This window comes from Palaemon carinicauda, chromosome 3, assembly GCF_036898095.1.
Source record: "Palaemon carinicauda isolate YSFRI2023 chromosome 3, ASM3689809v2, whole genome shotgun sequence".
In the NCBI taxonomy this organism is placed as follows: Eukaryota; Metazoa; Arthropoda; class Malacostraca; order Decapoda; family Palaemonidae; genus Palaemon; species Palaemon carinicauda.
In genome coordinates, this window is record NC_090727.1 from 129972933 (window position 1) to 129979166 (window position 6234).

Here is a 6234-nt window from a genome sequence, read left to right on the forward strand (position 1 = left end):
TAATTTAATTTTTTGAATTTTGAATTAAGTATTTTGAATATTTGAATTTTTGAATTTTGAATTAATATTTGATTGAGTAGCATATTAAGAACTTTTACAATGCTACTTATAGCTTAATTTTTTAGCTTCCTGGAATCAAATGCTACTTTTAGTTGCTACTGCAGTGCTATTAAGTAGCTTATTAATATTGCTCACTGTTGCTGTTTTAAACGGAATAGCTGATTAGTCCAATAGCTTTAGATGTATATTTTTTATTTACTGATTTTGCTAAATCATTACAGATACTTCATTGGTAATTGTTATTATTATTATTATTATTATTATTATTATTATTATTATTATTATTATTACTTGCTAAGCTCTAACCCTAGTTGGAAAAGCAGGATGCTATAAGCCCAGGGGATCCAATAGGGAAAATATTCCAGTGAGGAAAGGAAACGAGGAAAAATGAAATATTTTAAGAACAGTACCATTAAAATTAATATTTCCTATATAAACTAATTATTGTTATTATTTTTATTGTTATTATTATATTATTACTATCATTATTATTATTATTATTATTATTATTATTATTATTATTATTAGCCAAGCTACAACCCTAGTTGGAAGAGCAGGATGCTATAAGCCCAAGGGCTCCAATAGGGGAAAAATACCCCAGTGAGGAATGAAAATAAAAAAAAAGAATAGATAAACTACATAAGAAGTAATGAATAAGAAATCTAAAATATTTTAAGATCATTAACACCTTTGAAATATATCTCTCATATATAAACTATAAAGAGAAACTTATGCCAGACTTTTCAACATAAAAAACATTCGCTGCGAGTTTGAACTTTTGAAGTTCCCCTGATTAGGAAGATCATTCTAGAATCTAATACTGCTTTGTTCCCAAAGGTATTATGTTGATTTTTCATATCTAGAGTAGGTTAATTACCAAGTGATATAAGGCAGTATTCAAATAGTTATCCAATTGCAGATAAATTTTATGATATCAATCACTTCATGTTGCTCTGCATATTCTTTTTGTAGGATTTCTAACATTTCAACGTAGAAGTCCTTAACATGTGCATTTTACGTTTAAATAGTAGATTTATAGAGATAATTCAAGTACTCTCTTTCGTGTACTGTAACACACTGTTAGAAATAATCGTAATTTTAATTTGAAATTCTCCGTAAAAATATAATGTTCAGTATTTCAGTAAAATACAGGCGACCATAGTTTAGCCATACTTTGTTATTATCTTTTACTGGTTGTTGAACGATATCTCTCCATTACGTCAATATATTCGACTCTAAAACGGTAAATGTCTGACCATATTTATTCCAGGATTTTTATCGTTTTTTTTTTTTTTTTTTTTTTTTTACGGCAAATTTTTAAGTGTAGTAGATTTATAGATATATACCAAGTACTTTCATTTGTTTTTTGTAACATGATAATTCATATGGACAAAAACAAGCGAAAATAACTGGTACAGGGTTCCCCCTCATGTAAGACTACTCCGCACGAGAAAACTATTTACCTCTGTTTTATAGTTATTGCCAGCCTCCTTTCAAATATTTTTCTTTGATTTATATGAAGTGTAATTCAATAGACACTGTTTAATGTAATTGAAGAAGAGAACAGATGATTGCTACTTTACGATGTTGTTACTTTTCTTAGATGAAAAATATTCCCAGTTACATTTACCTGTTACATACATTACAAAAATGGTAATTTTAATCGGAAATTTTCCGTAAAAATATACTGTTCTCAGCCGTATTTTCAGTGAAATACAGGCAATCGTAATTTTACCATACTTTGTAATTATCTTTTACTGGTTGGTGACCGTACTATTACTCCTTTACGTCAATATATCTGGTTTTAAAACGGTAAAAGCCTGGCAACATTTATTCCACGATTCTTAATCGGAAATTCTCCGTAAAAATATACTGTTCTCATCCATATTTCAGTAAAATACAGGCGACCGTAATTTTGCCCTACTTTATTATTATCTTTAACGGGTTGGTGACCGTAATATCCCTCCTTTACGACAATATCACCGTTTTTAAAACGGTAAATGTCTGGCAACATTTATTCAGGGATTTTTAATCGGAAATTCTCCGTAAAAAATATACTGTTCTCACCCATATTTCAGTAAATTACAGGCGACCGTAATTTTACCTTACTCTGTTATTATATTTTACGGGTTGGTGACCGTAATATCATTCATTTACGTTAATATATCCGTTTTTAAAATGGTAAATGCGGGCAAACATTTATTCCATGATTTTTAATCGGAAATTCTCCGTAAAAAATATACTGTTCTCAGCCATATTTCAGTAAAATACAGGCGACCGTAATTTTACCTTACTTTGTTATTATATTTTACGGGTTGGTGACTGTAATATCATTCATTTACGTTAATATGTCCGTTTTTAAAATGGTAAATGCGGGCAACATTTATTCCATGATTTTTAATCGGAAATTCTCTGTAAAAATATAATGTTCTCAGCCGTATTTCAGTAAATTACAGGTGACCGTAATTTTACCCTACTTTGTTACTACCTTTGTACTAGCTGGTGACCGTAATATCATTCATTTACGTCAATACATCAGTTTTTTTAAAACGGTAAATGCCTGGCAACATTTATTCCAGGATTTTTACTGTCTTTTTTTACGGCAAATTTTTAACAGTGTACAGTGTTGAATAGATGATGTGAAATAGTCGTTGTAAGAGAAGGACCTGAATATCCATGAAGCGCTCTCTCCTCTCTCTCTCTCTCTCTCTCTCTCTCTCTCTCTCTCTCTCTCTCTCTCTCTCTCTCTCTCTCTCTCTCTCTCTCTCTCTCTCTCTGAGGTTTTTGATATAGTGGTGAAGAATGCATCGCTAAAAATCTGATAATGTGGAATTTTTTAGTGACCCTGTGGCCACTCAAACACCTAAGAATATCAGACACTTTCACACGTCTCTAACTGTCGACCTAACCGCGTCAGAATTCCTCGCTGCTGGAAGGAAGGACGCTGGTGACTGGTACGACACATGAACAGCTACCGAGGTCTAAGCGATGTCAGGCAGGGCAGCCGATCGGGGACTACGGTCTACCCCAAAGCCAAAGTAAAGAATATTGGCCTTGAGACCTTCAAAAAGAAGGCAACCATGCTCACCCTATATGTAAGGGGGCGGTGTGGCGGGATGTTGCAAGAACAAGCCCCACACCCTTGATCACACTAAACAGACAAATGTCTCCTCTGCACAAACTTTCCCCTTACGTAATCTACAACCAGACTCTTGGACAAAAGGACAAAACAAAACAAAACATAACCTTAAAAACTATAATTCTTAAAACTTAAAATAAATCATAAACCATCCACATTCAAAATAAATACTTTAAACCAATCAAAACTTAACACTGAAAGATAAATACCATTCAAATAAACGCAAAAAAATCCTAACAAACTTAACTTATACCACACACCAACACCAAAAATAAATATATATATGAATTTCTTGTATAAATATTATGGTACACCAACACGGTCGCCACACACAAGCCGGACTGTCTTTACGGCACACAACTCTGTATTTAATAGTTCATTGAGTGGCAATTCGCCACAACTACTTCCCTGATTGGGGTCGTGGTTATTATTAGCACCACCATCATCATCATCATCATCAATAGGAAGTAAACGGGCCGGTCATCAACAATCATCAATCCAAAGAGCAGTCTTAATACCAAAATCAATCACAGGCCAGGTCATCAACTATATCTCAGCATTCGAAAAAATTTAGGTCTCTCCAAAGGAGGAATCGCAGCCTGCCAAAATAAAAAAAAACACTTACAAACACTCCTAGCTAACTGAACTATCGCACTATAATCAAAGATAAATAATAAATTGTTCCTATCATTCACAATCACATACAAGCAAAGATAAACAAAACTGTACTTACTTTGAAAATCAAAAACCACTTCCACGCTGGTCAGAAAAATATAAATGTAATCCAGCTCTCACACAACTGCCTTATGCTGCAGTCAAATAAAAAAGCATTCGCTCCGAAACATTCACCACTGTCGTAACCTTACTAAAAATGTAAACAAACAATCTCATTTATACCAACAGTCTTCCTCACCACAAACGATCGTTACACTAACTACTTTCGCTCGCTAACACAATATCTCTCTCTCTCTCTCTCTCTCTCTCTCTCTCTCTCTCTCCTCTCTCTCTCTCCTCCTCTCTCTCTCTCCTTCTCTCACAGGATTTTGGCAAAACAAAAATAAAAATAAAGCCAAAATAAATCCTCCACATTCCTCCCCCCTTACTTTGCCAAATCCTTCTCACACAACACTTACATTATTTTTTTTCATAACCCAGTCGCAGTCGGGAACGGGACCTCTACTCCGAGTAACTGGGCCTCCATATACTCTCTCATTCACTTCTTCCTTATCACAATCATTAGCTACATTAACACTATTCCTATCTAAATCCCTATCATCTAATATATCATGTACAATCATATCTACCTCGTTCTCATCTGGCCCTATAATTACACTCATTTCTGTAAACAGTTCATCCCATTTCATCAAAAACATTCTCAACTTTAGCAAAAGATTCATTCATACTACTAATCATTTTCCTATCTCTCACTCTCGCATTCGTCATCCTTTCTTTTACATCACCTAAGGAAAAGCCACACACACTATAGGTATCATTCATACTCAGCCATGATTCATCTGTATTAACACATTTATCTTCCATACACACTTGCACATTTACACCCTTGTCATACTTATTTCTATTCTCACTTTTACTTATAAAATTTCCCCCTTTTTTCATCCTTACTTAAAACTTTCAACCGCCTCTTCTTCCTATATTCAACTAACACTAATTGTTTATTTTCCAGCCCTAACTTTCCATGCATACTATATTCATACCTTGATCATTTCTAACCAATTATTCATCCCATTCTCACAAACATTGATCCTATTCCTTCCACACACACAGGAGGACTCACCCAGCTGAACCCTCTTACACTCTAGTTTCCCGAACATCCTGGCTGACTTAATCCCTTCTTCCTACATACTCTAGCTACATGCCCATCTGCACCACATTCAGTACACTTACCCCGCGGCTCCTTGCACATTCTAGCATAATGACCATCCTTACCACAATTACCACAAATTACATTCATATAATTACTACGACATCCACTCGCTATGTGCCCAGTCATACCACACCGATAACATTTTACCCCTTTCTCTTTCGTGCACTCGCTAATTCTATGCCCTACCTCACCACATCCAAAACAAGCACCAAGAGCCCATCTACATTCATTCTTCTTATGTCCTACTTTCCCACATCTATAACACTTCTCTTCACGGATACAACTACCTGACCTATCTTGCGGCGCACTAGCACTCCTATCCCTCCAAACCTGATTCCCTTGCCTAAACCCTTCATTTGTCCTTACAGGTATTCCCACATTACTCGCCCTAACCACTCCTATCTACTACATTATCAGCTACCCTCATTGGTCCTCTCAAAATTGCATCCTTATAACTACCAAATTCTATTACACTTTCTTCCATTCCAGTTCTTACACTCACAGATTTACTTTCTTTCATGCACCTATCTAACTCATAATCCTCAACTATCTCTAGGTATATCATCCCATGTCAATCTCTCTTGCGTCCACCTCATTTTCTCTTTGCGTTTCAAATTAATAAATTCACACACATTCTCAGGTACTGTTGCCAAAAAACTTCCTCATTAACTCCTTATTCTCATTTATACCTTCATCCCCATACTCTTCCTAGCTAAAGTTTCCAACCTACATACGTACATTGATATAGCTTCTCCTGCATTCATCCTTGCCTCATCAAAATCATTCTTACGCTTATACTTAACACTCCCTTTCATACGTTTTACCTGCTCAATTATTCTCGTTTTCACACTTTCATAATCAACGTCCCCTACACTCATTATCACTCCATACATCGTCAACAAATACCCAGTCAAATATTCTCCTAACTCCCTAGCCCAAACTCTTTTACTATCACCATACTTATCCTGACAATACCTCTCATACTCCTTGAAAAAATCATTTACATCCCTACTGCTATGCTCATTGAACCTTTCACACCGAGGTACCTCTCTCATAAACACAGTCTTACACACATCACGTTCATTCTCACTGCTATCATCACTGTCTACTCCCTTGTTACCTTCTTCCCTCATTCGAATATAATGAATCT